This window comes from Callospermophilus lateralis, chromosome 4, assembly GCF_048772815.1.
Source record: "Callospermophilus lateralis isolate mCalLat2 chromosome 4, mCalLat2.hap1, whole genome shotgun sequence".
NCBI lineage: Eukaryota > Metazoa > Chordata > Mammalia > Rodentia > Sciuridae > Callospermophilus > Callospermophilus lateralis.
In genome coordinates this window covers 25,948,038-25,970,038 of record NC_135308.1, presented here as the reverse complement: position 1 = coordinate 25,970,038, position 22,001 = coordinate 25,948,038, and positions in this window count along the sequence as shown.

Below are 22,001 nucleotides of genomic sequence, written 5' to 3'. Positions count from 1 at the left end.
GAACTGGTTGTAGTAGTCTGATTTCTATTACTGTAACAACTATCCAACTTATCCAACTTAACTATCCGACTTATAAAGACGAAGGGTTCATTTGAGTTTCCAGTTTTGGCTGTTTCAGTCCATGATTAAGTGGCTCCCTTGTTTCTGCACTTGTGGTGGGACAGCACATCATGGAAGGGAGTTCATATTTTAACAAACCTGTTTGCCTCATGGCCAGGATGCAAAAGACAGGAACAGGAAATGGTTAGGTTCTACCCTTCAAGGGCATGTTCTCAAAGACTAAGGACCTCTCACTAGGTCCTACCTTTTAAAGTTCCACCACCTCCCAATAGTGCTAATGTGCGTACTAAGCCTTTAGCTCATGGGCCTTTTAAGAGCCAAATTATAGCATGAGCCTGTTACCAGCCCCTCTAAGAAATTTTTAGCACACAGCCTTGATATTTTGGCCTTCTACAATCCTTTCTGGAAAAAAAAAAGAAAAAAGAAAAAAAAAAGGATTGGCTTTATAGATTGCAAAAAGGAGTTGAGCTATAATGGCCTAGCTATTGTCCCTGTCTTTGTGTTACATGCCACCTCCCTCATCTCCCATATGAACTAGCCAAAGCTCTGTTTGCCTGGTTGCTGCCCATACTGGTTGCACTTTTTTCCTTCTTTCATGCTAAATGAGGATACATTTCTCTGTGACTATGGTCTGGTAGCATTTAAAAACCTCTATCCACCTATGATGAATCTCAGTACCAGTTTTTCCAATTGGGTAAACATGTAGCTGACTGCTAGATTAGCAGGGAAATCCTGTCTTCCTGGCCACTCCCCCATGACAGAATTAACAACAAGGGCACCATTTGGATATTATCATTTGTGTGTGTGTGTGTGTGTGTGTGTGTGTGTGTGTGTCTGCACGCGTGTGTGCGAGCATTATTTGGCTTCTTTTTTTATTTTTTCTTTTTAGATACACATGATATACATGAGTGTAGAGTGTATTTTGACATATTATACATACATGGAATTTAACTCATTCTAATTATGATTAAATCTACTTCTGTGTACTCACCTGCAGCCTCCTTCCTAATTCAAACTAATCAACAAACCTTGAAGAGGACTCAGTTTATTACTAAGTTGACCATACAATTGGTCGATATGTTCACAACATTTTCCTATGAACTTCCTTCAATTAATTGGCCTAAATTCCTTATCCTTCCTTTTCTAGAAAGCCTTATGTCTATCAGTATCTTATTCTTATTTCCCAAACTGTCAAGAACTGTGAAGGATATAAGGTTTTACTTTACTTATAAGCCACAAGTTAGCCCGCCACCGTGTCATGGAAGTTGGGAAAATATACAAGTCTCCTGGGTTAGGAATGAAGGAGTTTATTACAGATAACAGTAATCGTCAGAAAATCAATGCTTATTCTGGTTCCCTGAGCCCTAAAATAATAACTAGAAGAGGCCAGGGATTCCTGAACACGTGTGGGTTATGGTACAGGACAGGAGCTCCTGCTTAGGGATCACATGCTCCAGAGGAAGCTTATCTCTACCTGTCTCTATTATCCAAGGCTCTTTGCCATACAAGTGCTCTTAGATAGGTGATCTGCAGCAAAGACAGCAAGTCCTTCTGCTCGTAAGATGTGCAGAACTGCAAGACAATCATGGAAAACTTTTTCCCAAAAAGAAATTGATCAGGAAGAATTACTGTCACAAATAACTTTGTGGTGGAATGTAAGTCACTGCCCAGCTCCAACTAGCTGCCATGCTTAGAATACAACCCAGACTCCTTGCTGCAGCCCAGGAGAACTGGCATGACCTGGCCCTGGCACTCTCTCAAACACCATCTCCCTGAATCCCAGCACACTGGCCTTCTTGCAGTCCTTGAACCCCAAAGCATTCTCCTTCTTGACCTCTGTTGCTGGATATGTACATGGATCCCTCTCTCTCTTCTTTCAAGTCACTGCTCAATATGACCTCACTGGAGTGGATTTACTTGAATACACTAAAGTAAGACATCACTTGCTCTAATCTCCTCACATTTTTTTCCAGCACATTTATCACTTCCTGCCAAGACCACTTCCTTCCAGCGTATTTCTTTATTGTCATTTCCTCCTTCATACTATAACCTCTCTGAAGCTTAAGATTTTGTTCAATATGTTCTCAGCCTTACCGCAGAGCCTGCCTGTTATTTCATGGTATTTATGAAATGAAATCAGTACTTTTTGAATAAAACATGATGAGTATTTATTAAATGAAATATGATTAGTATTCATCAAATGCATAATGCTGATGTCAGTTGTTTCTTCGTTAGAAGTACTATTCACTTACTATTCATTAAGCAAACATGTAGGGAATCATGTCCTGACATATATGAAAATACAGGCATTAATGTAGATTGATTCCTCGTGAAAAATAAAACTTTCAATTTCCCAGAGTGTGTGTTTATTCCTTCAAAGAGCATGTAGATAATGATACCTAGAGTACATGTGCATGTAGACCACTACTAACATGTTGGAACAGTTTCTAACAAAACTGTTAGAACAGTTTCTCAACACCATATTTGCTACTCCACAATACATTTTTCCTATTACAAGTAATCAAGTACACATCATATCACTTCCTTTTTTTTCTAAAATCTCCAAGACATCTCATCACTTTTAGAACAAATTAGTCTTAATTATGACCTCCAGGCCACATCCTAGCACCTAGCTGGCAGAAGATACAACTAGAATTTTAGAGAAAAAGCCTATAAATGAGAAATTTTGCAAAAGGGATGGCTCCCAGGGTCTAAATATAAATTCTCTCCAAATTCTTGGATAACTGCACCTATGCATATGTGGAAACAACTAGAGAGAACTTGGAATTAAGGGACCAAAATGAGAACAATCTATTCTTTTTTTTCCTGAAAAACTGAGCCACCTCTTCAGGCCTTTTAATTTTTAATTTTTATTTTTATTTTGAAATAGAGTCTCACTAACTTAGGCTGGCTTTGAACTTGGAATCCTTCTGCCTGTGCCTCTTGAGCTGCTGGGATTATAGGTGTGTGCCCCCATGCCCCATGAGAAGAATCTATCTTTAAAGACAAACTATATACTGGGTCAATCAATAAGTTTGAAACTTTCATATTTCAAGACAAATATTGGTAAACACAAAAGAAGATATTTCATAATGATTGTCAACATATCACTCAGATATTATAATCATAGACTGAAGCTTCAACATGCATGTAGCAGAAGCTCACAGAAATAAAAGGAGCAATAGTCAGATCTACAATTAAAATGGGATATTTGGGAACCCTCCTCTTAGTAGTTGATAGCACAACCATATTTAAAAATCTGTAGGAGAAGATCTAAATGGTTCTATCAATCACCTCAATCAAACTGACATCAATACAACATTATACCCAACAACAAAAGATCATATCCTTGTTTTTTCAATTATTATCGAACATTCACCAAATTAGATCATACTCTGGTAAATAAAATAATTCTCAGTTGATCTTAAGAGATTGAAACATGTAGCATTCTCTGACCACATTGGAATCAAAATGGAAGTCATTAACAATATACTATCTAGAAAAGCCCAAGATCTTTATAAATTAAGTGCCACACTTATAAATAATTCCTGAGTCAAAGGAGAAACTGCAAAGTTTATATATATATATATATATATATATATATATATATATATATATATATATATATGAATATATGAATGATAGTGAAAATTTAACTTACCAAACTTTGTAGGATGTGGCTGAAACAGTGCTTAGAGGAAATATGTAATTGTAAATGCTACTGTTAGCAGTTTCAATAGCCCCATCTCCTATAGTTGCAGCATAAAGTCCAAGAATAATATTATCATGCATCAGGCCCTCATGACCTGGTTGTTTCTCAGATGTTCTGTTGGCTTCCGCTGCCCCTCTCCACAGAGATCCAATGGCTCCTTCTCCACTCCGTGCTTTTATGGCATGCTTCGTGGCAAGTCCTCTACATAGAAACCTCTCTCTACCCTCCACTTCTTAAAATTTTCTTATTAAATTCTGCCCAGGCAATGTCTCATCCTTGACCTCTCAGGCTGAGGAAAGTGTCTTCTATTCCTTTATTTTTGGCTTCAAATATGGCAGCAGAAAAAATGTTTGTTTTCTTTAGCATGGTTGGAGGTTGAGAGGGCAAGCCTCGCTTCGTAGATACCATTAGTCTTCCTGACATTTTTCATGTCTTCATCATCCTATTGCTTTCAGCCTTACTATATGCCTAATTCTTTTTACTTTGATGCTTGTATTAAGGTTTTTTTGATGTCATTAATTATTACAATTGAAATTCTACACTCTTTGTAACTCCCTTTTATTCTGCATTGGATTGATTGTGTTTATATGGACTTTGTGACTTCTCAAATGTTCCCAACTCTCTTCTAGAAATTCAGGTTTTGGAATCAAGTCTATTTTTTTTTTCTGAGTATGTTGAATTGCATTCACCTAAAACTTTGGATACTATCTTAGTCTGTTCAGGTTGCTATAACAAAATACCATAACTGCATAACTTACAAACAACAGAAATTTATTTCTCACAGTTCTGGATTCTGGAAAGTCCAACATCAGTGGATGTTGGTGTCTGCTGAGGGCCCAGCCACCAACACTCTGCCCCAAACTGAGGATCTGTGATCAAACAACGGACTGGTTACTTGGACTGGTATTCTATCTCCATTCAGTGTGACTATTATTCATTTGAAATACATCATACTTCATTTGTTTCTAATTGCTTTAACATTAGGTTTGTGGGTTGTTGTTTTTGACAATTAATAATACGTTTCTTGCTTTCTCTTCTTTTTTTGCACAAAAGGTAACACAATATGAATGCTATTTTGCACTTTGAATTTTGCACTTACTGTCCTCTAGAAATTACTACATATAAGTTCACAAAGTGCTCTCTCTCTCTCTCTCTCTTACAACTGCATTGATTATTCTTTTAAGTATTTTTAATTCAGTTAATTCTATCAACTTCTAATACTTGGATATTTAAGTAACATTCAACATTTTACAATTGCAATTATGACATTGAATAACTATATATACATATTATATAACTTCATATCTATATGATATATTCCTATAAGGTTAGGTGAATAAGAATATTAGTCAACTCTTCATCTCTATGACCAAAATACCTAATAAGAATAACTTAGAGGAGGGAAGGTTTATTTTGGCTCACAGTTTCAGAAGTCTCAATCCATGGTCAGCCAACTCTAGTGCTCTGTGTCTGAGGAGAAGCATGGTGGAAGGGCATGATGAGGGAAGCTCCTCAATTCACGGCAGCTGGGGAGAAAGTTGGGTGGTGGTGGTTGGGGGACTAGGGAGAAAATAGACCCATCCATGGCCTGCCTCCTATGACCCTCTTCCTTCATTCCTCCATATGGGTTCCACCTCCCAGTAGTCCATTCAGCAATAAAGGGATTAATCCATCAAATGGATCCACACTCGAGATCAGAAACCCTTTGATATAATCACTTCCCCAAAGCCCCATCTCTGAACTTTGCTACATTGGGGACCATGCTTTCAACACATGACTTTTGAAGGACATTCCAGATCTAAACCACAACAATAACTAACTTTGCAAATCCCACTCTAAAGACTGGACTATTTTGAGTTACTACTCGTACATTACTTGTAAAAGAACTTCAGTTTCCCAACATCATGATCAAGAATAAATGGTCAGACTTTGAGTTGTTGCCAATCTAATAGATAAAAAATAGTATTTCAATTTTCAGTTGTCTATCTGTGTCCCCAGGTTCCACATCCATAAATCCTACCAACTGTGGATCAAATATATTTTTAAAAAATTGTACCTGTATTGAAAAAGTGCAGACTTTTTTCTTGTCCATATTCTCCAAACAATACAATATAATAAATATTTACATTACATTTACAATGTATTGAGGATTATAAGTCATATAGAGATGATTTAAAACATACAGGAGTATTGCATGGGTTATGTGCAAAAACTCTTAACATTTATATAAGGGACTTGAGTATCTGCAGATTTGGGTGTCTGTGGGAGTCCTGGAACTGATCCTCTGTGGATAGCAAGAGTCAACTGTAGTTTAATTTGAATTTCCCTAACTTGAGTGAAATTGAATATTTTTTATGAGTTTAAAAAATTTTTTTTAGTATCACTTTCTGTGAATTCTCTTTTTGTAATATTTGACTTCCTTATACAATTTTGTTGTTTTGTTTTTCTAATTTTTAAAGTTCTTGACATGTTAGGAATTTTAGCTCTCTCTGTGGTATCAACTATAAATATTTTTCCCCAGTTTGCCACTTTTAAGTTTATTTATGGAATTATTTTTCTTATTTTTTGTTATATAATTTTAAAATTTATACTTAGTTCAACTTATTTTTTCTTTTATACTATATGTTTTTTTATTCACAGTCTTTCACTCATGCAGAAATTTACTAAAACTCTCTTCTAGGGCCATATAATTCATGTTTACTTTCAGATCTCTGATCTCTTTGATTCAAGAAATAGGTTATGTGCAAAAATAAAAAAGATCTAATTTTATCTTTTCTCAAACAGCTACTCATTTACTCGTATTTAATAAATATAAAATAAAAAATTTGGTCCCAGTGCTTTGAGAACCATTTCTACCATACAAAGTGTTTCCATACATAGTGGGATAATTTTTATTCTGTTGTATTGATATTTCATCTTTTCATGAATCACTATCAAACAATATTAATTAAAATCTTTTGTAGTTTGTTCTATTACTTTGTAGGTCTAGACATCCCTTATTGCTCTTCTTTTTATAGCAATTTTTTTCTAGCTGGTCCTCTGTATTTACTATTTCACATATAATTCAGTACAAATTTGTCTAGCTTTGTCAAAAAAGTCATTAGTATTATTATTGGGAGCAAGTTAAGCGTATAAATTAATTAATGAAGAACTGGCATCTTAATATTGAGACATCCAAGATAAGGGATGTCTTTCATACTATCAAGAATATTTTGTCTTTCAATAGTGTAATTATATTGTTCGAGTAATCTTTGTTAAGTTTATTCCCATAGATTTTTTTGTTGTTGTTGCTGTTTAATCTGATTTTTCTTATCCGTGATAAAGATATCATTTTAAGGGTTTGGAAATTATCTTTTACTTACGTTTCTCCATCACTCACTATAGGAAGCTATATCTTGCATAGATATAATTACAAATTTTCGTAAAAAATAATGGAAATGCTTGTCTTCTTCTGGCTTTCATGTGTGTAAAATCTTCTGTATCTGCATTTCTTCATCTCAATTTGCATTTGCAATGTTTTGAGATAGAAATTTTTAAGGAAGTATGTTAAATAATTTAAAAGTTAAATTAATATTTCAATAACACAATTGAAAATTTCAGTGTAATCTTATCTTTCTGTTTCTAAATTTTAGCTAACTGTCTCTAGAACTCTACACTGACTTGTAAATCATATTAAAAATAAAGTACTCTTCAAGAGAGAGATCAATGTGGGCAAAATGTTTTTTAATTTTCACCAAAAATAGGATCAAGTTAGTGTTTATCAGTAATTTTCAAAGTGTTGTTTGGTTTCTTGGCATTATATCTATGATTATTCTGGAGTTTTATATAGCTCAATGTCATGGGCAGTGCCTAATTTGCCTATGTTTTAATATGGCTCTGTCTATTCTAACTGGACAAGTTTGAGCCATAGAATAATGTTTATGTTTCTATTTCTCCAGGTATTTTCTAACAAACTAAAAATGAATGAATTTAAATATTGTCAACAACAGGATACTGAAGTAGAAAGGAAAAACAGAATAACTTAGGAGAGAAGGGCCTGTTATGAATTCATGTGATAACTAGTTATGAAAACTTAAAGTTATTTCACTTATTTAATTGTTTCTAAATCAGTAAAATAAAGAGGTTAACTTAGAAATCATCAAGTTTAGTATTAAAGTGCTCTGCTTCTAATTAGGTTGAAATAGTGAGCATGTTTATCATTAAAAATATCCCCCTTTAGTTTTGGTGACAAAATGGCATACAGATATAACTATTAATGATCTAGTCAAATAATTCTGAAGAGACTAAATTAGATATATTTTATAATGTATGAAGACATATAGGATAGATTCAATGAATTATATTAGTGTAATAGAGTGAATAACCCAATCTCCATGGTTCTTGAGCCACATTCCTTTCTGTTATCCACATACATATAAACACACACACACTAAACAACAGAACATCAAACAAATCTATTTAAATTGACATTCAGAAAATACACTTTTCTCAGATGAAGTATGAATTTCAGATCTATATAATATGTTATTCCCAATGAAGAAAGTATCAGAGGCTGGGATGTAGCTCAGTACTAATGTGCTAGCTTCCCACTTGTGTGAAATCCTAGGCTTAACTCCCCAGTTCCCAAAAAAAAAAAGAAAAGTCAAGAAATTATCAATATTAGTCTCTCAGTATGGTTTAAGAGAATGATATAGAAAATAGCTCTTTTTTGTTGTTTACTTCCCACAAGATGTTTAATATGCACATTTTTTTCTGAAAAGATATTTTTTAAAAAAATATTAATATAATTCTTAATTAACAGCTACTGTGAACTTCAAAGGTGTGAGGGACCCTGGCCATAGCATTCAGTCAACTCCTATTATATTAGCGAGGTCATGTCCTGTGCAGGCACATCTAGAAGAATATCTAGCCCTTGCCAAAACACAGTGCCCTGCCACAGGAAAGAATCATCTCTGATCACTGTCTGATCTTATTTCAGAGCACCAGGCATTGCAGATTACCGGAGAGATAGTTTATTTTTTTCCCATAAGTCCCATTGCCAGAATTTAAAACACAAATTGAATTACTAGAACATCACAGCAAAATTCTGCCACTGCATATTTTGGAAGGAAAAGCAACAGAAATAGAAAATGCAATGAGGGGAAGTGCTCATAATTCTCCTACCATATTTTAAATATCAATTTACTTAGATTTCCACTTCAACATATGAAATAATGTTAGACTACGTTGATAGCCCTAACAATAATCTATCTGCAAAAATTTGAGAAAGTTTTTCACATTTGCTAGTATTTAAATTTACTAACATGAAAAGTATTTCCATATATATATATTTAGATGTTGATGGATCTTTATTTTATTCATTTATGTATTCATGGTGCTGAGAATCAAACCCAGTGCCTCACATATGCTAGGCAAGTGCTCTACCATTGAGCCACAACCCCCAGTCCCCAAGAAAAGCATTTCTTTGCCCCTGGCATTTCAAGTTTTGGCCTAGGTTATATGCTTATAATACCATCTTGTTCCAGGAGGTCAGCTATATGCAGCAAGTTTTCAGATACATACTTCAAAAAATAGGCTATATATGAATCTTTCATAGTGTCAACAAAATCTGCAAACACGTAAGTAAATGATTTGGTGTTTGGCTATTTGACAGTGTCCCCGGTAGCATAAGAAACTCAGAAAATTTCTGTCTGAAATTTAAAAGTTTTTCTAGGTTCAGCTAAGGATGTTGTGGGATTTCCATTTTGGTTCCATTTTAATGACATTTTTGTGTCTCAAAAGTACTGAAACAGGAAACTTTTCTGGGAAGGAAAGTATTTGCCCGGGAGAATTTGTCTTTTGCTGTCACAATCTTTAGCTACCATTCAGCTAAATGTTGTTTGGAATAATATGGCCTTAATGCCCCTATCTCCTGCTGAATTGCTCAGACGGGTAGGAGATTAGAGGGAAAAGAGGTGCCGGTATTATCTCTGCGAGTGCGCCAGGGGTCACGCTACACTAACAAGGCCGCCCCAGTCCGGTGACAGAACCCAGCTGCCGATTCGCAGGGCCTTGGTGGTCAGAAGGTTCCACTTACTGCGGAACTCTGTCTCCAGAGGACCTGGACTCTTAACTTGTTTTTTTGTTTTTTTTTTTTTTTTTTCCGCCTCTAAAGTAAGTGGCTAGCTCATCATTATTGTCCTCATTTTTAAGGAAGGGCCTACATGTGAAACAACTTACCTGTTTAACCTGTGAACTTGGGGAAAACAAGTAATGTCACTTAAAATACCTCACTCAGGTTCTGTACCCACTGACTCGTGGTGGTAGTGCCCTAAGGAGACATTTATCAAGAAGTAAAATATCTTTGTTTGTTTGTTTAACATACATACATTTTCAATCTTGAGATTTGGTGTGACTACTTTGTGCAAATTGTTTAATTCTTTCTTTTCTTTTTTAATCCTGAGAAAAGTGACACTGCACACAGATAACTGCATTTACAGTTTAATCTTCAAGAAATTGTCTTGGTAGTTTGTTTTAGTTTTCAAGAAAATATTTCCTGTTTTCCCTATTGAACACTCTTTATTCATGATAAGCATTTTGTGTTTCTAAGATGGAAAGAAAATTTCCAGTCTCCTTTGGCATAGAACTAACTTCAGGAGTAGAGTAGCTTTCCTTCCTTCTCTTTCTTGTTTCTGGAGGTGATATTCTTTAGGTCAACAAACTCAGAAGACTGGGATGATAATTTAACCAGTAGAGGGAGATAGAGCTATCTAACTGCTTCACAGGGCACAACCTACAGCTCCTTTTTTTTTTTTTTTTTTGGTATAAAAATCTGTTTCTTAATGTTATGCCAGTAATAAATTTTTATGCATTGTTTTTTCTTATAAAGGTAAAGTAGTAAATGAAGTTATTCATACCCTTTGAGGAAAATAAGTTAGGAGAAGATTTTTGATTTTCAAAGTAATCTGAAAGAAGTGAATAATTTGAAAGACAAATAATTTTTAGAATTATGTTCATTACACTACCATAATTTAAAAATATTATTAAAACAAACTTATTTTTACACAGAGCCAAAAGGGGTGGGGGAAACATTCATCCTGAGGTTAAGCTCAAAGGAGACCTCAGATTTGATTGCTTCTTACATGATTGGTCCTTAAGTGGTCTTGCTATGTTAATGTATGACATAGATTTCTTCCACCCATGAATGCACTTGTACTGAAAAAAAAAAGGAAGCTATGAAAGCATTTTTGGTGCCCTATTTTTTTCATTTATCAACATTTGTAATTATAGTTAAGTGTTTCCAAAACAGAGTCTCCATCTAAGAAAGGTCCTGCATTTATATGATGCTTTTAACTTTTCCAAGTATTTTTATATGTACTATCTCATTTTAAAGTAGATCTGACACAGCCCCAATCTATTAAGGAAGTGACCCTTTAAACTTGAGAACACTCTGGAATTTTTTAAGCTATACTTATCTTAGCTACCATTATAAAACTTAATGAAAGTAATGGTAATGCTAAAATTTCCATACTCAGTATAAAATTTAGCTAGGTAGAATAGTAAAAAGCCATTAATTTATTCCTTTAACATCTAGAAGGCTTTTATACTTTTATTTCAATGATCTGGAGTTACCTGTTGCTTGTGTTAAAAGTAATACTGTCAATAATTTATTATGGCTATCACTGTTGAGAATTTGGTAGAAACAGCAAGTTTTCTGAATGTGTCCACACTTGTCCAGAACACAATAGGATATTGAAATATGATTTATTTAAAATATATTTTAGACTAGGATAAAATTCTCTCTCCTTGAAGAATTATATCGTGACCTTTTTATAATTTAGAAACAAGATACTCAACACTGTTTTTGATTGTCTAAATTTCTGTAGCTTGGAAACAGACTTTTCTGGTTCTTGTCCATCTCCTGGAGTAACAAGGCCATTCTGTTAAAGGCCCGCAGAGATATTAACTTTGTCAAAGTTGTTGATGTGATTCTGAATGTGTCTGAGTTAGTGGTCATGCACTGAGTAGTGAAAATTGAAAAAGGAGGATACTGGACACAGTAAGTAAAAATCAATTGCTTCAGCTGGGCTAAAATTTCCGGGGGAAATATTTTTTCCCTAAGCTTGAGCCAAGACGGAGATGAAAAAGCACTATTGTCATCTCCTGAAATTAAATTATCAGTGAATCTGGGTTGTTTCCCTGATAATTCCAAACTCTGTCATTTTATCCATGATTTGCTCCTTTTTCTCTCTGTTATTCTTATATGCAAAAAAAAAAAAATTAATGGAGCTATGTGTAATTAATATGTAGAGAAATACATTTTCTTTTTTCTTATTTAGACAAGAACACTAGGGCAGTTAATTGTGAATTAGTGGTATTTCCCATGCTTGAATTTATGATTCTCCTGTTTCAGCCTTCTGAGTAGCTGGGATTACAGGAATTGGTCAGGGTACCCGGCTTTTCATAGATCTTTGTCATAGAGAGTGTCAAAAAAAGATAGTATTTTGGTAGCTCTTTACATTTTAAATTTATTTTTTTTACATTCTTTATTGATTGATCTTGAAAAAAACAACAGTTTGTGGAGTACAAGTACAGTAGTAGTAGTTACTTTGTAAGTAATCAGTCATTTCAGAAAAAATATACTTGATATAATGTTTATACAATCTTTCAACTGCATTTTCATGTCTTAAAGACAATGTCTTGAGTTTGTTTCACCTTTGTCCTTCATTGTGTCTAGAAATGATGACGCATATTGCCCATTCCAACTGTGCTGGATAAGGCAGATCTGCCCCATTGCTCTGGGGTCCTGAATAACTATTGTCTTTCCTAAACTTTTACATAAGAAAGAACTAATTTCCAAGGTTTTTAAGCCTCTATTGTGGCCTCCTGATTTAGAGTCAAGAAGGCTCAAATATGGACCAAGAGAAGTCCACAGACTTGCTGATGGTCAAGATAATTCCAAAGACTTTGGCTTGAGCAGATGAAACTGTCATTTTCTAAGATGTCGAGGACTATGAGAAGAATAGGTTTGGCAAAAATATGAAGAATATAATTTGGATTTTTTTTATATTAACATGCAATAATTGTTATGGGGTTTGGTGTGCGAGTTTAAATAAAGGCAATTAGCAGTTCCCTCATTTCTTCCTATTTGGAGGCTGTGAGCTCCTGTCTTATTATTATTATTCCACTTTGTATATATACTACATTTTATCCATCCATCTATTGACGAGCACCTAGGATGACTATATGTTAGCTACTATGAATACTGCTATTGGAGTTCAGGTCATTTTTGGAGGAGGGTGTCTATATCCAGTTGTGGGATAGTGGAGTACATGATAAATCTATTTTAGCTTTTTGAGAAAACTTCATATTTTTTTTCATAATAGAGGGTAGAGAATTAACATACTCAGCAATAGTATATTAGTTCATTCTCTCTCCACACCCTTACTAGACTTATTTTTTTTTCTTTTTGACAATAGTCATTTTTAACTAGGGTGAACTGTTATCTCATTATAGTTTTCATTTGTATTTCCCTGATGTCTAATTATATTATTTTTATGTACTTATTAACCATTTGTATTTCTGCTTCTGAGAAATGTCAGAAATGGTTTTTCAGGTCATTTGCTCATCTTTAAAGTTGTATTACTTTTCTGTTGTTGTTAAGTTTAGTTAAGTTGGGGGGTTCCTTATATATATTCCAGATATTAACCCTTTTTCAGATGAATTGTTGGCAAATGCTTTTTTCCCATTCTATAGGTTTTTCTCTTGACTCTATTGTTTCCTTTGCTGTGCCAAGGTTCTTAGTTTGATATAATCTCATTTTTCTATTTTTGCTCTTGTTGCCTGTGTTTTGGAGATCATGTGCAAAACATTGCCTATACAATAATATTAACATGTCCCCCTAAAAAAAAACCAATGTGCATATATATGATGATTATAATCTATTATTTATATAATAACATATGCTTATATTGTTTTTTGCCTGTTATCCAAATATGCATCCAATGGAGAAAATTTAGAAATTTTTTATGAACATATAAATTTAAATAAAACATAAACCAAGTATATATCATTGAATATTACTTAAATCCTACTATAAAGGAAAAATATATATGCATATAGATATATAAATTTGCAACATAGTTCTTTAGAAATTTTAATATTTATTTAAAATTTTTTTTAAATTATTTTTTCATGAACCTAGCTAGTGCTTTTTAAAAACCTAAGACCTCTAAATTCACTAAATATTGCACAAAACCAAGAAGAGATATTCTTTTCTCTCAAGGGGCTCACAATTTAGTGGAAGGCATATAGTGGACAACATTAAAAATTTCTAGAGGGACAGTCATTCAAATTTTAACTGCAAGACTTTGTTATTTAAAGTACTTTTTATGGGTCTTTCTGCTTGCATACTTTATAATAGTAATTATCTCAGAAACTAAGCATTTATTTGATATGTAAATATTATACAATGTCTTTCTTTATATACAAGTCAATTTTATTCACATGCTCTTATTTCTTTATACTTGAGCAAAGAGTGATTTTTTAAAAAGTTATTTTGAATAGTTTTGTTGTATTCCAAAGAAATAATGCTGCTATTTGCTGTTTTCTCCATTGTTGTCTTCTTCACCATCTTTTTTTAAATTTGCTTTTATTTTTTGTCTTCTTCACCATCTATTCCACACAATTTATAACAAAATCAAGACTGGCATCTAAGAGGCCATACAGACATAGCTAAGGAAAATATTTCTGACCACTTTAGGATCACTTCCTATGTCTATCAATCTTATTCAGGTACATTCTTTGCATTCCATAACTAAACCAGTTTCTCTCAAAGCCCAAGACCACCACCCAAGACCTACTCTTTCATGCAGACAATCTTATTTTGAGCGTGTCTCTGGGGTTTGTGGGTGCCAACTCTTTTTTCCTTTTCTTTCTCATCAGCATCCAGGTCACATGTTTCATCCTCTTCTGTTTCTTCCAAAGTCATAAAGTTTGATAAATTAATCTCTTAACAACACAAACCTTAGTCTCCCCCCCATTCAGACTGGACATTTTACAGTAATATTCTAGACACACTTCAACAATGGTGACTAGGAGTAAATGTCAAAATTTCAGAAAAGGAATTAATAACGTACTTCAGAAGTCAATTGTTTCTTTTGCACATAACAAGATAGAAATATAGCATATTGGTTAAGAGTGTGCTCTATTGATGACAATACAGTGTATTAGTTAATACAGTGTATTGCGGACTCAGAAAAACTCGGGCTTTGAACATGTCCATTTACTTTGATGTGATCTTAGCACATATTTCATTTGACTTCCTTGACTCTCAGCTTTGTCATCTGTTAGACAGGAAAAATAAAGATTTTTATATACCAAAAATAAGATTTGATAGATCATCTTGGGTATGAATGCTGTAACTCCTACCAAGCACTTAATACAGAACCTTGGACACAGAAAAATGAACCTCAGTGAATTCCAAATTAAGCTACATAATTAAGATAAAAATCATTTTACATGTGTTTTCATTTTTCAATCTCATCACAAGTTTTATGAATGGGGGCAGGTTTAATATCTATTTTGCTGTTGAGGAAACTGATGCCAAGAGAATGCTGAGGGATCCATGTCAAGACAAGTAGTGTTAAAGGGAGATTTAAGCTGAATGGTTCTTATTTCATCAATACGCACTGGTAGAGGGGTTACTGTCTGGTTTTCCCCATACACAGAATGGGTGGATAGCAACCAAATCATCCTTCTCTTCAGATAATCTTTTATCATATACAGTTTTTCCATGCCACATCTTCTTGGTGGTGTTTAAACCCCCTAAAGACAGAGACGATGTTTTTTAGATTTGTGTTTATTTTACAATCTTTAAATCAAGATTCGACATGGCTAAATCCTTAATGGCTAAATGTTTGTTAAATGACTAAGTCTGTAAACACTTTTCTGATGTCTAGTTAATTTTTAAAATGTCTCATGATGGGCTGAAGTGAAAAAAAATAATTTATTAACTTAGTCAAAGTCTAAAGTAACACAATTTTTCCTATAAACTGCATTTACATAAAACTTAAGTAACTGCTCAAATAAAAATAGAGGAGCTTGAAACTATTTTCAAAACAGTTTTTAATAGGGTGACTATTATAAACTGAGATCTATACGGCATATTCCAGCCACACTTGATGCGCCTATTGAACTATTTTAATGTTTCCATGTTCCATTGGCATCTTCCTTGGTGGGTTAATTTTTACAAATGTCATACCCATTGCATCCAGAGTACTTTTTCCTGTATCTTGAACCAGAAGGATTTTTGTATTATGGGATGAGAATAAAATTGGTTTGAATTTGGATCAGAAATCTGCATGGTCTGGATTACAGATCATGATTAAACTTTTTTTTTTTTTTTTAAAGAGAGAGTGAGAGAGGAGAGAGAGAGAGAGAGCATTTTTTTTTTAATATTTATTTTTTAGTTATCGGCGGACACAACATCTTTGTTTGTATGTGGTGTTGAGGATGGAACCCGGGCCGCACGCATGACAGGCAAGCGCGCTACCACTTGAGCCACATCCCCAGCCCCCAGATCATGATTAAACTTGAGGGCAGCCAGGTAGAGATTTTCTTCAAGAAGAATTTAATAACCTGGGCATCGTGGTTATCAATGGAAGGAGCATAGTGCCATAATTCCATTCTGTTCTTCCCTTTCCCCATTCATCTTCCTCATGTAGGATTTGTGGTTATTGTTGTTGTTTTAAACTCAAGGAGGTGAATTTATTATTTGCTACAAGGCGCACTTGGTTGAAGTTTCTCTATTTTGCAACAATCAAGCTGGTTGAACTCAGCAACACTGTCAGAAACATCTTATATCCATTTTTCTTATGACTTTTAAAAATATTACCATCTTCCATGAACTGACATTGGATATACATAATACACATATGTATTAATAAAAATATATCATGTTTAAAATTCCCTGGAAACTTTGTTTTCCTGACATATTATTAAGTTTACTCAACTTAGCAGAAATACTGTATTCAGAGAAATTTTTCAAGATAAACTTTGCATTTTAAAAAATAGTATGAAAGAAAAGAAAACAAACTTGGAGTAAAATGACAGATTCAGAAACTATCGGAATAAAATGAGAAAATCGGAATTTGAAAGTCAGCTCTACAAACTGAAAAGTGGGAGAGTAGGATGTAGAATACATGAAATGAAGCTATGTATCCATTCTGTTCAGTTCTTGCACCCCCACTTTGTATTTGTTACACTTTCTCCATTCATCCCCCTCTTATCTTAGAGTTGGTGTGCTGAACCCTGGGAATTGCTCTCACCACCCCTTTTACCATCAACATTTCCAGGAATCTCATTCAAATAGCCCTAAAGCTTAGTAAGTGTAAGCAAAGTAAGTCGTTTATACTCAGAACTACTTTTGGGAGGGGAGTATTATCACTGTAATGTTCAGCAGCATGTTTGTGAAGCATAATTTGGTAACATTTTCCCAAGTGGTGAATCAATAAGTCACTTGACACCACTATAGATAAAACATAAGACAAGGCTGATGTGGGAAAATGTATAAATGTGTGTGTGTGTGTGTGTGTGTGTGTGTGTACATTTTCTACCTACAAGAAAAAAAATCATACAATTAATGACCTTAAATCATAGTGTAGCCAAGATAAAATCTTATGAACAAATTACTAAGAAGGCATTAAACAATGGAAGTATATATGAATAAATATTTGAAAATGAAATTAAAAATGTATTTTGCAGAACTAAAGCAATTGGAGCTAGATGGAACTGCTTGGGACATGTTTAGATTTTTGCAAAAGGTAATTTATTTTAAATAGTGAATTCCATGTGAATGAGCCCTACATAGATAATAATCAGGAGGGCTAGAGATACAGTTTCATTAAATTTTATAACTATCCTCTACTTGGATAATGTGGGTTAATATTTCCAAACCTGATTGTATTTCAAAAGTATCAGAAGAGATTTTTTTCGAACATGCATTCCCAATTTCTACCCCAGAAATAATAATCAAGAGAGTATTAATATCAATGTTTATAAAGATTTTCCTAAATGCTTCTCATGTTTGGCCTGGCTTGGGAATCACTAAACTGGGGATACTTTTAGAACTTTTATCTTTTTTATTGTTCTCCTAGCACTTTGTTCTTTTCTTTTCTTTTTTTTTTAAGTAGATTCACAATGCAGTTTGTACAGTCATATATTTTGTAGAGCTTATCTCCCTTTGCTCATATGTTCCCTAAGGATAGAGCTGAATATTTCCAATTATTGTGTCCCCTAGAGTGCCTGGCAGGTTTTGGTGTATAGTAGGTATTTTAAAAATAAGTTGAACTGAATTTCTACCTCGATGTATTTTGGTGCATCTTGTTATTCCCTGCTCACTTACTACTTGACCCTATTCCTGATTGAAGAACAATATTCCATTGTTGAAAAAGAGACAAAAGCTAGGATGAAGTTAAGGGTAAGTAAGCTGTTTCCACTTGAAGATGTTTTAATACCAGGGTAATTGACTTATTTCTCTTTCTGAACATAAAGCAATAAGGTTGAGCAAATCTGAATGTGCTTTTGGGAGCAGGGTAATTAAAAATGAGAGTTTTGAAAAATTCTGGATATGTGGTCAAACATTGAAAGCATGTTCAGGGCAAATTCTTCTTTGTATCATGCATTCATACATACTGAAAGACAAAGCCTCAAAGATTTTTTGAAATATAATTAAGATAACCTCCCTTACACTGCAGCAAAGAATCTGTTGCCATTTTATAACACATTCTTTAACCCAAATCATTTTAATACAGTTTTATTATGTGCATAGCTCTCATCTAAAAGTAGTAAAATTCAAATTCCAAAATTACTGGGGAAAAAACGTTTTAATTTCAGAGCCTATTGAAATGTAATTCTACCGATTTTAGTGAGTTTTAAAAATAATCTCCTGATTTCAAAATTAAGAAAAATTATATAGAAATATGTTTCACTTTTAACATTTAAACTATATCATCCATTACATGCTTTAAAAGTCTTCATAGTAGCTATAACCAAATTCTATTAATATCCTTGAGTGAAGTATAAAATCTAGTAGAATTGCATCTGCAAATTTGAGTAATTAAGCAATTTTGGAAAAATGGAAAAATAATATTAAACACACCAAACTGAATAGTGTTTTCAAGATTTAAATACGTAAAGTTGTACTGCAATGTTATCATTGTCTACCTTAATTTTACAAAACACAGGCTAGAGGGGAACTAATCATGAGAACAATTCAAATAAACACTGCTACATTTTTTTCCAACTTAAAATACAATATAAAACTTGTAGGTAGGAGAGTGGGAGAAGTCATAATTTTAAACATGCTTACCTCAACCCAAGTCTGGTTTAAAAAATGCCAGCATTTCTTTGATTTTTAATTGTTCCTGTGTTACTTGTGAATGTGACCACATGACTATAGTTTATGCTATTATGTTGTCAGGCTTCTGATAATGGGAAGGAATGTTTGTTTAGACTGTGTAGCTCTTCACTTTAATTCACTCTGGCTCCAGTGTGACATGTTAAAACTGCTATCAATGGAAAATCCAAATTTCCCAGAAAGACTTAAAACAACAGCCACCCCTGTGAACTGAAATTATCTCCTGTTGAGGCTAATTACCTTAGTTCTCTTAGGAAGGGATAGCTATTTGTTGCTTTGGAGGTGCTCCTATAAGGAGCCTTAGGTTGAATCTGAAGTCATGTATTTGCTGATGACTCATTTGCATCTTTTCAGCACTGGGGTAGGTGTGAGGAGAAACACACACACACACACACACACACACAAAAACCTGAAATGACAAGTCGTGTCATAAACAAACATCTTACATAATGTACACAACTGTCCTGTAAGATTATAAAAACCCTACTTAGAGAATTTACTTTAGCAGGATGTGATTTTTAAAGGATCAAAGTGGTAGCCTTAAAATAGGGGAAAAAAATTAGAATTATTAAACAAAATAATCTGAGAAGATATATAGCAAATAACTTATTTGATTTAAGAAATGAACTGTGTTCTTCTTTTTCCTACTGTTTGGAGAATACCACCACTGAATCCTGTAAAAATGCCAGTTCTATAGGTATTTTATTTCTTGTATAAAATGCTAGTTACACATGGAATAAAACAACCATAATGTGAGAGATTCCCAGAATTGTTTCACATGTCACTTTTTACAAGCTAGTTTTTTCAGAACTCTCTAAAACTATATAGTTTACTTGAGGTAAAATTGAGTGCTATTGAGTGCTAAATGGAGAGCTAAACGAATTCTGGAACCTAAACAGAAACATTTCTCACTCTTCCTTTACCACTAATACTGCAAATGAGCTGTTGCAAATTGGGCAAATAGCATCTGCCCAATTTACAGCTCAAATGTGGTGCTTCATGCCCAAACACAGGATTTTTGTTTATTTGTCAACATTTGACTCATCAATTTTCCTCTCTATGATTATAATTAATAATTAATACCCATTCTATAAATATTCAATTTTCCTACTATTTTTATGTGATCAAAATACTGTTAATTTTTCATAGAAACAGAACATTATAATATTTGGCTTTCACTTAGTGTGCATGAGATTGTAGAAGCACACATAAACATGGGTACTGGACTTGAATGGCCATATACGGGGTAATGTGTTCATCTATATGATTCAGTGCATGCACATATTGATTTTTTTACACTATTTTAACAGACACAAAGTTGAAGTTTTATTTCAGACAATTTGGTAATGCTAGTTTGAGGGGGAAAAGCAACAGAGGGGCTATCTGAATGGTGGTTATTAAAAGTCTTTGGCTTTATAATACTTCGCTTGAAATTTTTATGGATTTTTTATTACTAGCATTTTATTGACATGTCAACTGCTATCTCTTTTTAGCATCAAGTTATGAAGTCAAAGCAAAAACAAATTAATTAAAGTAAGTGTTAGGGTAAGAGAAAGCAAAATTTTTGACAATGTTTCTCAAGTATTTCTAACACTAAGTCAAAATACTTTGAATGAATTAATGAAAATTACATGTTTGTAGCTGACACTCTGGGGAGAAATTTGAAAGATTTATCATAACCAAATACACAAGAAAAGTAATCACCCTCCACTAAAGAGAAAGTCAGCTTGTAAAATGAAGTTCTTAAATTGTCTGCCATGCTATTTTCCACAATACAAAAAATTCTATTGTAAATCCTACCTCTGTCTCAGTGTGGGCTGTGCCCAAAGTCTTCCTGGACTCCTTCTTCTGCCTTATGTTTTACAACAAGTCATCAATGTTTGTAAAGCTGCTGTCAGCCTTTCATAAGGGATTCCTTTTAGAATAATACTTGCAAATCTTTCCCCCAAGGCCTTCATGAGACTAGGGTTTAATTATTCCAGAGTGTGAGTTGTGAAACTCGGCTTTTGTCTACATGTCTTGACTGTATGATGTGCATAAGTTCAAAAGTCACATAGATGTGTGCCTCATTTTATCAACATCCTTGGATGAAGGATCAGCTGATTAAGAAACAACTCCCTACATCTATTGGTACACAATGGTTACCCCAAAACTTGACAGTTTAAAACAATAGGCATTTATAATAGCACAGTTTCTGTGGGGGTCAGAATTCCAAGAATGGCCGTTCTGGCTTGCATTCCATCTCAGGGTTTCTGATGAGATTGCAGTCAAGGTTTCTGCTGGGGCTGCAGTCATCTGAAGGCTTGATTTGGTCTGGAGAATCCGTTTTTAAGGAAGTTTCAACATGCCTGGCAAGTTAGTACTGGTTGTGTGGACCTTCCCATAGGGCTGTCTAAATGTCCTTGTTCAGCAGAATGGTTGATCCAAAAGGTAAGGAAAGCAGAAGCTTCAATGTCCATTATGACTAAGCCAAGTTAGAAGTTGATGGCCATTTCCTTAATATTCTTTTGGTTACATAGGTCAGCTCCAATCTAAGTGGGAGGACAAAACCAGTGTGGATACTAGAAGATGAGAATCATCCGGAACAATCATGAAAACTTGGCTACCACAGAGTACTAGCTTAGCAAATTCTTTCTTGAGTGGAGTCTACAAAATATAAAATTTAGAAAAAGATATTTTAAAACCTGTTTGTGGCACTATATTCAATTCACATTCTCCAATTTCTCTGTTACAGTATTTTAGCTAATATTTTGGTTCTAAATCTTGTATATATTTCTTAAATAGTTCTCTCAAAAAGATAAGCATATTTTGCTTAACGTGATATTCTCCAAC